Source organism: Coregonus lavaretus, assembly GCF_964263955.1.
Source record: "Coregonus lavaretus genome assembly, chromosome: 1".
NCBI lineage: Eukaryota > Metazoa > Chordata > Actinopteri > Salmoniformes > Salmonidae > Coregonus > Coregonus lavaretus.
In genome coordinates, this window is record NC_139988.1 from 53,655,219 (window position 1) to 53,667,868 (window position 12,650).

The window sequence follows — 12,650 nt, forward strand, 5'->3', positions numbered from 1 at the left end:
TGGAGGACAGAGGAGCCTCTTAAAGAAGAAGTTACAGGTCTGTGAGAGCCAGAAATCTTGCTTGTTTGTAGGTGACCAAATACTTATTTTCCACCATAATTTGCAAATAAATTCATTAAAAATCCTACAATGTGATTTTCTGGATTTTCTTTTCTCAATTTGTCTGTCATAGTTGACGTGTACCTATGATGAAAATTACAGGCCTCTCTCATCTTTTTAAGTGGGAGAACTTGCACAATTGGTGGCTGACTAAATACTTTTTTTCCCCACTGTAAGTGCTGCTGACAAAGGCCTCGCTGTACACACCTTCAGAGGGAACACCTCACTGTTACTGTATCACAAGTGCTTACATTGTTTCGATTTTTTCTAGTATTTTGGCTGTATATTATGTACATGGTATTCTTATAAACTTGAAGCTGAAATATGACCCTCATAACATTGACATTTGTTCTGTTTGGACTTAACTCTTGTGCTAGTAAGGGGTGTTAATATCTAGTTGTGCAATGGCTCAAGGTAATAATGATATAGGAGCATAACAATAACAAAGGAAATGTTCTGTAAATGCCTCTAACCCAAATGTTTTATCACGAGCATGATGATGCTCATGGTTAATTGTCGTGTTTGGAAAAAGTTTCCCCTTCTAGTTAATGTTAAACATTTTGATTTGTCATTCTTATGAGATTAAACATTACATTTACAAATAAATAAATATTTAACCTGCTATAAAGTTGCTTTCTTGGTTTTGTAATTAAGATATTTGCTTTAGGAAAAGAGTTGCCTCGATTTCCCGGATTCTACAAGCTGAATTAGTGCGGAGTGTGTTCATATTCATTAAAAGCATTTTTATATGTATTAAATATTAACCTGGATGAACAGGTATTCTTTGTTGAATAAGATACAGGTAACTGTCAAAATAAAGGAAATCCTTGAGTACAAAGCATGATGGGATAAAAAGTACTGCATACTGAAAGAAGGCACTTCCATACAGGTGTGATTCCTTAGTTAATTAAGCAATTAACATCCCATCATGCTTTGTAAATAAGGACGGTAAAATGATGTCACACAAGCAATTAACAAAGGTGTATGGAGATGTATGCTCAATACAAAAGTGTAACCCACTCATTGCAAAAATGGAAGAGGCAATTAACCAAAAGAGAAAGGAATTAATTGGTTTGTCTGCCACCAATGAAAAACCATGCATGACTTAATAAAATGACTAGTAAAAATAGTATCATATATCAGTTTCACTTAAAGTTGAGAGGTTTGACAACTGCCACGTAAAATTCAAGATAGTTGGGAACAGATTTTATGTCCAAATACCATTGCATCAGGTTTATGTGTCACGTCTCCTTCCGTTGCTCCCCTCCGGCGCTCTGATTCGCCGGTCTACTGAGCCACGGGTCTGAGCGCACCACCTCGACAACACCGGAATGGAAACCCAACGCACCCTAATCACCTCCAGCGCACCTGCACCTCATCACCACCCCTATTTAGCCCTGGACTGTATTGTGTTGTGTGTGATTGTTAAGCGTTGTGTTGTTTACGCGCTCCTTGTTATTCTCTTTCTCGTGATTAAATAAACCTTGACCTTGTTTATTCCTGCGTCTGCGTCCTGCCTCTTCGTATACTCAGTTCTCGTCACATTATAAACTGATATTCAAAACAACAATTGACGTATCAATCCGTTCTTTTCAATTTAAACTATTGTATAAAATTCTAGCCACAAAATGAATGCTCAATATATGGGGCATTGAACAGTCAGCACTGTGCAGACTGCCACTAGGAAACAGAATCAACAAATCATCTCTTTTGGTACTGTCCTTGAGTGGCTCGCTCTTTTGGAGTCAGGTCCAGGAATGATTGTTAACCCCCTAAGGTCGATGTCCGCGCCTCCGCGGAAATCAAATTAAGCTAGAGATCTGTTTTTTTTATTGGATGCGGCTAGGGCTGTGGCAGTTATGACATTTTGTCAGCCAGTGATTGTCCAGCAAATAACTGCCGGTCTCACAGTAATTGACCATTAATTAACATACACACATTTAGCATCTCCTGGCTTCCACACATAGCCTACAAGCCACAGATGCAGACCTTTAGAACATCTACATTTTAAAAAGTCTAATAAATACATGTAATATACCCTACACCTTCACAATAAATCCATTATTTATTTTAGACAGGTCTAAAGAAGCATGATATGAAGAAAATGTAGTCTATTTCAGAAAAACAGAATAGCATACTCTGAGTTGTCCTTATGTTAGGCCCTGATCTGGCTATGCCATATGGTTGTGGGCTACACTAATAATAGATTTGCTTAGAATTCCGTGGCATTTTTTTATATAATTTTGAACATAGCTGAATAAAATAGAAATTACATTTTCTTCAAACGATTTGAGGGAGTGTGCACAAGCGGCTATTCTGTGTTGAGTGGTTAACAAAGAAACAGGTACTCCAATATGCTTAATTTAGAGTTATTTATGTAACTTTAGTTGTGATACAAATGTTGGGCTATATGTTTCAAATTCTTATACGTTCTAAGGCTGCATGATGCAAAAAAGTCACATAAAAAGGCATGAGCTCCGCTTTGTTTTTTGCACAGGCTGTACATACATCAGTCTCTCATTCACAATTTGACAAGCACTTAATAATGCCTAGATTTCCCCGGCAACATCCCCTCTGTGTGGCCGTAATGCCCCCTAAAAAAATCCACGCCTTTTGTGGCCAGTGGCTGTTGTGCCCTTGGGCTGACTATAATAATTATAATTCCCTTCTCCTGGCTGCGTGCTCCTTAGCACATCTCACTCACATGGCTCTCCATCTTTCTCACAGGCTACAAATAATAATATGCCATTTAGCAGACGCTTTTATCCAAAGCGACTTACAGTCATGCGTGCATACATTTTTGTGTATTGGTGGTCCCGGGGATCGAACCCACTACCTTGGCGTTACAAGCGCCGTGCTCTACCAGCTGAGCTACAGAGGACCACAAATGAACACAGACACATCAGGGACGCAACTGCGAGTGTCCTTGTACAATTCCGAAGTGCATATTGAAGATATTGGAAGAACTGTCCACATTTACTTTTCGTCAGCCAACAAGATGAGTAGGCCTAACGAACAGCAAAAGTACTAGCCTATGTCAATCTACTATCCCCCATAGTACAGAAGTTTACCTATTCTATTCTGGTCAACTTTTGTGGGATGCGATAGATCCCAAATAAATAAAAAATTTATGCAATGAGGCTGATGCAACAGATCAGAATGTTGATACACTATTTGTCTATTTCTTCACATTATAAGAGCAGCAATGTACACACGGCAGTAGGCTATAAGCGTGAATGTTCCATTAGCAGGAAAACACCGTTCTCAAAGGTGACTGCAAAAGCGATTATGCATGTAATGCTTTTATTATAAAGGTGCATTTTTATGGTGAAAATTATCTTCCTCAAACTTGAAACTCACGCGCTGCGTGTGCATGCCAGTTAGGCTCTAGACCAGTTGTAAAGCGGATTAATGTCCTTAATTTTAAGAAGTTATTTGACCTTCTCTCATTCCTCACTTTCCTCATCCCTGACCACTAGCTGCGTCCCCTCTGACTTCAAAATGGTCAGAGTCGCTCCCCTCCTCAAGAAACCAACACTCGACTCATCTGACATCAAAAACTATAGACCTTTCTTTTCTTTCCAAAACACTTGAGCGTGCTGTCTCTAATCAACTCTCTCGTTATCTCAGAATGATCTTCTTGACCCTAACCAGTCAGGCTTCAAGACGGGTCACTCAACCGAGACTGCTCTTCTCTGTCACGGAGGCTGTCCGCACTGCAGATTTCTCAGCTTGGATGTCGGCCCACCACCTCAAGCTCAACCTCGACAAGACGGAGCTGCTCTTCGTCCCGGGAAAGGCCTGCCCGCTCAAAGACCCCTCCATCACGGTTGACAACTCCACAGTGTCGCCCTCCCAGAGTGCAAAGAACCTTGGTGTGACCCTGGACAACACCCTGTCATTCTCTGCAAACATCAAAGCAGTGACTCACTCCTGCAGGTTCATGCTCTACCACATCCATAGAGTACGACCATACTTCACACAGGAAGTGGCGCAGATCCTAATCCAGGAACTTGTCATATCCCATCTGGACTACTGTAATCCGCTGTTGGCTGGGCTCCCCCCTTGCGCCATCAAACCCCTGCAACTTATCCAGAACATTGCAGCCCACCTGGTTTTCAACCTTCCCAAGTTATCCCATGTCACTCCGCTCCGCCGCACACTCCACTGGCTTCCAGTCGAAGCTTGCATCCACTACAAGACCATGGTGCTTGCCTACTGAGCAGCAAGAGGAACTGCCCTACCTTCAGGCTATTCTCAAACCCTACACACCAACCCAAGCACTCCATTCTGTAATTTTGGTCTCTTGGCCCTCCCACCCCGCTCAGCCCAGCCCCTTCTCTGTCCTGGCAGGCTGGCACCCAAATGGTGGAACTAGCTTCCCCCTAAAGCTAGGACAGCAGAGTCCCTGCCCATCTTCCGAAAGCACCTGAAACCCTACCTCTTCAAAGAATATCTTAAATAATCGCTCGACCCCCCCAAAAACAAATCATTCCTGAACCAATACTTGCACTTAACTCCCCCTCTCCCAGCTCAGACTTTGCTGGTAGTTACTTTATAGAGGAAAATTATATTTACTATGCCTGTGATATGTGATTGTCCCAACTAGCTATCTTAAGATGAATGCCTTAACTGTTAGTCGCTCTGGATAAGAATGTCTGCTAAATGACTCAAATGTAAAAATGTAAAATTAAGTTGCTTTTACGGGTGAGTAGCCAGTCTAGCCTAGTCTGGCTCAAGACCCCCTAAATCCCTCGTGTACCACGAGGGTCGTGTCAACCAGGCTCGGTCTAGCCACATTCAGTTAATAGAAACAGTAGTGTCGAATGTTATTTGGCCTTACTGCTATTAGCCCATACAAACACATTGAATAACAGATTCACTACATGGAACAACAGATAGTCCCCAAAAGAAAATCAAAAGGAAGTTTGTTCTGAAGTGTCTGTCCTATATCTAATATAATAATATGCCATTTAGCAGACGCTTTTATCCAAAGCGACTTACAGTCATGTGCGCATACATTTTTACGTATGGGTGGTCCCGGGGATCGAACCCACTACCCTGGCGTTACAAGTGCCATGCTCTACCAATTGAGCTACAGAGGACCATAGAGAGATATAAGAAAGATCAGGAAACATTCATAATTTTTTTGACATGTATTTAACCCCTTATTTTTGGCACTAAACAGTCTCCATATATACTGTACTTCCATTAATTTTTTCAACTGGTACTGGGGGACCTTCAGATGAGTCTTGTGAGGCCAGTGGGCGTCCTAGAGCAAAACAACCGACATGTACAGTACCAGTCAAAAGTTTGGACACACCGATTAATTCAAGGGTTTTTCTTTATTTTTTAAAACTATTTTCTACCTTGTAGAATAAAAGTGAAGAGAGCCTCAATTCGTCGGGGCATGGACTCTACAAGGTGTCGAATGCGTTCCACAGGGATGCTGGCCCATGTTGACTCCAATGCTTCCCACAGTTGTGTCAAGTTGGCTGGATGTCCTTTGGGTGGTGGACCATTCTTGATACACATGGGAGACTGTTGAACGTGAAAAACCCAGCAGCGTTGCAGTTCTTGACACAAACCGGTACGCCTGGCACCTACTACCATACCCCGTTCAAAGGCACTTAAATATTTTGTCTTGCCCATTCACACTCTGAATGGCACACATACACAATCCATGTCTCAATTGTCTCTCTCTATCTTTCTTTAAAAACTACTTCCCCTTAATCTACACTGATTTAAGTGGATTTAACAGGTGACATCAATAATGGATCATAGCTTTCACCTGGATTCACCTGGTCAGTCTGTCATGGAAAGAGCAAGGATTCCTAATGTTTTTTACTAGCGTATAAACCACTAAATAATTTTTTTGAAAACATACAACTCACTTTAAACACGTACGACATCCCACATGTTTAATATGAGTTCAGTTGTTGATGTGCAGGACAGAGATGACATTGTTGCTGGATGGAGGAGACTGCAAGAAGAGTGTGACCCGACCAGCCAAGAGGATGTGAAGATGTGAAGCCCCATAGTAACTGGGCAATAGTGTCCAGCGTTATAGATGTGAAAGGGAAGTTTGTCTCTAAAGCCGTGGATAACCTTGCATTAACATGTGGTAGTAGTCATCCAATGAAGATGATCCAATCACTATCTGATCGATATTTATTGCGCCTACACATTGTAATAAAATGGTTCTCGTCTGCCCACTGTGTCCGGATTGTGACCAGATTCACTGGTCCCTCCTTGTATGCAAATTAATCCAACCTGCCTTGGACCTCCCCTTATGATACAAGCTGTATAATCGACAAAAGACGGCACACTTTTATTGTCAATTGTTTTATGCTTTCATCAGTGGTGCCGGAGGGGATGGCTGCCGTTTTACGGGCTCCTAACCAACTGTGCTATTTTGTGTGTTTTTTTGCATTGTTTGTAACTTATTCTGTACATAATGTTGCTGCTACCGTCTCTTATGACCTACAGTGGGGGGGAAAAGTATTTAGTCAGCCACCAATTGTGCAAGTTCTCCCACTTAAAAAGATGAGAGAGGCCTGTAATTTTCATCATAGGTACACGTCAACTATGACAGACAAAATGAGAAAAAAAATTCCAGAAAATCACATTGTAGGATTTCTAATGAATTTATTATTTGCAAATTATGGTGGAAAATAAGTATTTGGTCACCTACAAACAAGCAAGATTTCTGGCTCTCACAGACCTGTAACTTCTTATTTAAGAGGCTCCACTGTCCTCCACTCGTTACCTGTATTAATGACACCTGTTTGAACTTGTTATCAGTATAAAAGACACATGTCCACAACCTCAAACAGTCACACTCCAAACTCCACTATGGCCAAGACCAAAGAGCTGTCAAAGGACACCAGAAACAAAATTGTAGACCTGCACCAGGCTGGGAAGACTGAATCTGCAATAGGTAAGCAGCTTGGTTTGAAGAAATAAACTGTGGGAGCAATTATTAGGAAATGGAAGACATACAAGACCACTGATAATCTCCCTCGATCTGGGGCTCCACGCAAGATCTCACCCCGTGGGGTCAAAATGATCACAAGAACGGTGAGCAAAAATCCCAGAACCACACAGGGGGACCTAGTGAATGACCTGCAGAGAGCTGGGACCAAAGTAACAAATCCTACCATCAGTAACACACTACGCCGCCAGGGACTCAAATCCTGCAGTGCCAGACGTGTCCCCCTGCTTAAGCCAGTACATGTCCAGGCCCGTCTGAAGTTTGCTAGAGTGCATTTGGATGATCCAGAAGAGGATTGGGAGAATGTCATATGGTCAGATGAAACCAAAATATAACTTTTTGGTAAAAACTCAACTCGTCGTGTTTGGAGGACAAAGAATGCTGAGTTGCATCCAAAGAACACCATACCTACTGTGAAGCATGGGGGTGGAAACATCATGCTTTGGGGCTGTTTTTCTGTAAAGGGACCAGGACGACTGATCCGTGTAAAGGAAAGAATGAATGGGGCCATGTATCGTGAGATTTTGAGTGAAAACCTCCTTCCATCAGCAAGGGCATTGAAGATGAAACGTGGCTGGGTCTTTCAGCATGACAATGATCCCAAACACACCGCCCGGGCAACGAAGGAGTGGCTTCGTAAGAAGCATTTCAAGGTCCTGGAGTGGCCTAGCCTGTCTCCAGATCTCAACCCCGTAGAAAATCTTTGGAGGGAGTTGAAAGTCTGTGTTGCCCAGCGACAGCCCCAAAACATCACTGCTCTAGAGGAGATCTGCATGGAGGAATGGGACAAAATACCAGCAACAGTGTGTGAAAACCTTGTGAAGACTTACAGAAAACATTTGACCTGTGTCATTGCCAACAAAGGGTATATAACAAATTATTGAGAAACTTTTGTTATTGACCAAATACTTATTTTCCACCATAATTTGCAAATAAATTCATAAAAAAATCCTACAATGTGATTTTCTGGATTTTTTTTCCTCATTTTGTCTGTCATAGTTGACGTGTACCTATGATGAAAATTACAGGCCTCTCTCATCTTTTTAAGTGGGAGAACTTGCACAATTGGTGGCTGACTAAATACTATTTTTCCCCACTGTAAAAGAGCTTCTGGATATCAGAACAGCGATTACTCACCTCAAAATGGACAATAAATAAATAAATAAATAATAATAATAAATGAGTCCGACTAGAAGGTTTCTCCGAGACCAGGCCCAAATCTCCGTCATCCGCATAAAGAAAAGACGGAGGTACAGGGGGCAGATATTGGGGTGCCTTGTGAGAATTTGTCGGCGAGTGGGTAACCCGCCTCTACCATCCGTTCTATTGGACAACGTGCAATCACTGGAGAATAAACTGGATGAGCTCCCGTTCGAGACTATCCTACCAACGGGACATTAAAAACAGTATTATCTTATGTTTCACCGAGTCGTGGCTGAACGACGACACGGATAATATACAGTTGGCTGGATTTTCCGTGCATCGGCGGGATAGAAATGCTACATTCGGTAAGATGAGGGGGTGCGCGATGTTTAATATTAAAGGAAGTCTCGAGGTATTGTAGTCCCCTGTAGCTCAGTTGGTAGGGCATGGCGCTTGCAACGCCAGGGTTGTGGGTTCGTTTCCACGGGGGGCCAGTATGAAATATGTATGCACTCACTAACTGTAAGTCGCTCTGGATAAGAGTGTCTGCTAAAAAGGTTGCCTTACAACCTGGAATTATAATGGATTTTTGGGGGGTTTGTATCATTTGATTTACACAACATGCCTACCACTTTGAAGATCCAAAATATTTGTTATTGTGAAACAAACAAGAAATAAGACAAAAAAACTGAAAACTTGAGCGTGCATAACTATTCACCCCCCCAAAGTCAATACTTTGTAGAGCCATCTTTTGCAGCCATTACAGCTGCAAGTCTCTTGGGGTATGTCTCTATAAGCTTGGCACATCTAGCCACTGGGATTTATGCCCATTCTTCAAGGCAAAACTGCTCCTTCATTTACATTTTTACATTTTAGTCATTTAGCAGACGCTCTTATCCAGAGCGACTTACAGTTAGTGAATACATATTTTTTTAAATACTGGCCCCCCGTGGGAAACGAACCCACAACCCTGGCGTTGCAAACGCCATGCTCTATCAACTGAGCTACATCCCTGCCGGCCATTCCCTCCCCTACCCTGGACGATGCTGGGCCAATTGTGCGCCGCCCATGAGTCTCCCGGTCGCGGCCGGCTGCGACAGAGCCTGGATTCGAACCAGGATCTAGTGGCACAGTTAGCACTGCGATGCAGTGCCTTAGACCACTGCGCCACTCAGGAGTTGGATGGGTTCCGGCTGGTGGGTCATTGTCCTGCTGGAAGGTGAACCTCCGTCCCAGTCTCAAATCTCTGGAAGACTGAAACAGATATGATATTAAGAAAATGTAGTCCATTTCAGAAGAAAATAATAGCATACTCTGAGTTGTCCTTATTTTAGGTCCTGGTGTGGCTATAGCAAATGGTTGTGGGCTACACTAGTTCATTTAGCAGACAAGATTAGCTTATAATTCCGTGGCATTCTTTTATATTATTTCATAGTATGAAGAATACAATTGAACAAAGCTGAATCAAATATAAATATTTTCTCCAAATGATTTGAGGGAGTGCACACATGCAGCTATTCTGTGTTGAGTAGTTAACAAAGAAATAGGTACTCCTATATGCTTAATTTAGAGTTATTAATGTAACTTTAGTTGTTCTACAAATGTTGGGCTATATGTTTTGATTTTTAATACATTGTATGGCTGCATGATGAGACTAATGATGATTTGAAAAAAGTAGCTTGAAAGGCATGAGCTCTGCTTTGTTTTTTTTGCGCATGCTGTACACTCCAATGGTCTCTCATTCACAATTTGACAAGCACTTGATAATGCCTCGAATATCACCGTGGCATCCCCTTTGTGGCCGTAATGCACCCTAAAAAAAATCCATGCCTTTCGTGGCCCGGAGTGCTGCGTTGTGCCTTTCTTCTTGAGTGTGCTGCGCAATCCGAAAAGTCTCTCACTCGCACCGCTCTCAGTCACGTGATCGGGTCTTTCCCACAGGCTACAAGTTAAAGACAGGCACATCCGGGACGCAACTGCGCTAGTCCTTATCCAATTCCGAGGTGCATACTTAAGATGATGGAAGAGCTGTCCACATTTACTTTTATTCAGCCAACAAGATGAGTAGGCCTACCGAACAGCAAAAGCACTAGCCTATGTCAATCTACTATCCCCCATAGTCCAAAAATCGACCTATTCTATTCTGTGCGAGAAATAAATATTCCAAACATAGTCTGGGACAGTAGTGAGATGCGATAGATCCCAAATTAATACAACCACTAGCATCAAAATACCTTGTTATGCAATGTGGCTGACGGAACAGATCAGAACATTTAGCTTAAAATGTGTATAAACTATTAGGCTATTTCGTCACATTATAAGCGCAGCAATGCGCACAAGGTATTAGGCTATAAACGCGAATATTCCATTAGCAGAAAACACCATTATCAAAAGTGACCGCAAATGCAATTATGCATGTAATGCTTTTATTATAAAGGTGCATTTTTATGGTGAAAATTATCTTCACCAAACTTGAAACTCATGCGCTGCTTATATATGCCAGTTAGGCTCTACACCCCATGTAAAGCGGATCAATGTGCTTAATTTTATGAAGTTATTTGGCCACTTTAGTTATGATACAAACCTTATTAAAACATATAGGCCTATGGGCTAGGCTACATGCGGTGTGCGACTATGATTCGAGAAAATCGCAAAAAAAGGCATTATTTCTTATGCTGGGCATCATTCACAAGTGATATCATTCACAAGTTATAGGCTAATATTGTCACCCATCAGACTATTCTTGATTTAATTTCTCAATAATATATATGTGACATTTGTTTTGATTTAGAATGGACCATTATTATGCACCTGTATCGAAACAGGGGCAGCGGGAAACAAATACATGTAATCTATGCACTTAAACAGCGAATGGAGGACCCTTTTCCCCGTGGTTTATTTTCATGCCAGCCAGGTAGGCTATACTCCTGTTGTAAATATAAGCAATGTGCTTAATATTAGGAAAGTTGAGAAATAAATATAGTAGGCTAGCCTATAGAAAGCTGATGGGATCCTCTTTTTATTAACAGCCATCACTCCGTTTTCTCCTGCAATTGCATAGCCTATAGAAATGTTTGCGCAACATCAGCTCATGGCTCTCATGAAGTGTTTGATTAGATTTTCGAATACATTTGCATTGATGTCAGTGTGATTAGAGGGACAATAGAGTGCTAAGTACCATGCAGTTAAGCAAGTTTGGTAGGCTACTAATGACCATCAGCAGCATCAGAGCTTGGACTGCCTTCATGACTTGTGACCGCCGGTGTGGTGGTAAAACGGTCACCGCAACAGCCCTAGCCACCACTCATTTCGGTCATTTGTGTGGTATTAAAAAAGATTCAGCCAATGTCTTCTGTCATGTAAATGATAACGTAGAATGAAATGCATGAAATGTGTTTTTTAAAAGGCTGATTTTTTTTGGTGGACATCCTAAAAATGCCTCTGCTCAACTGTAACATTTACATTTTAGTCATTTAGCAGACGCTCTTATCCAGAGCGACTTACAGTTAGTGAGTGCATACATTATTTTTCATATTGGCCCCCCGTGGGAATCGAACCCACAACCCTGGCGTTGCAAACGCCATGCTCTACCAACTGAGCTACATCCCTGCCGGCCATTCCCTCCCCTACCCTGGACGACGCTGGGCCAATTGTGCGCCGCCCCATGGGTCTCCCGGTCGCGGCCGGCAATGACAGAACCTGGATATGAACCAGGATCTCTAGTGGCACAGCTAGCACTGCAATGCAGTGCCTTTGACCACTGTGCCACTCGGGAGGCCTATGCCACATGGCATATGTTATTATGGCTTTATTATAAAAGGGGCTTTTTCTTCAACAGTAAATTTACTATGCATCGAATTGCATCTTGGTGGCATCTTGGTGCACTGATTTGTTTACAGAAAATGATGGTGTGCCGGGAACAATTAAAAAAGCCCTGGGGCCAATGATTTCTTAATCCTGCCCTGATTACAGCCTACTTTTGTTATCCAACTAATTAAGACTGGGCATAGTAGGCTACTGTCCTGATAACCTTTACCTGTCCACAGCCTTACAAATAAATCAATATTCAGAGAATCTCTCCCATCCCTAAAAAAAAGTAACCACTTAAAGGAGCTGAGTATCTGGATGCGTGTACAAAATAAAAATGTAATGCACAGTACAAATAAAAATGACACTTAAGACCTAATGCACACAGTAAAAACAGAAACATGTTAAGTAACAGAGTAGGCTACAAAGGCTGTGTTTACACAGGCAGCCCAATTCTGATATTTTTTCCACTAATTGGGCTTTTGACCAATCACATCAGATAATTTCTAATCAGTTATTTTTCAGTGGATCTCTGAATAGCTCCATGCAATTATCCAAACAGGTCTGGACAGGGTTGATCTTTACACATGGATGTTTACATATGGTG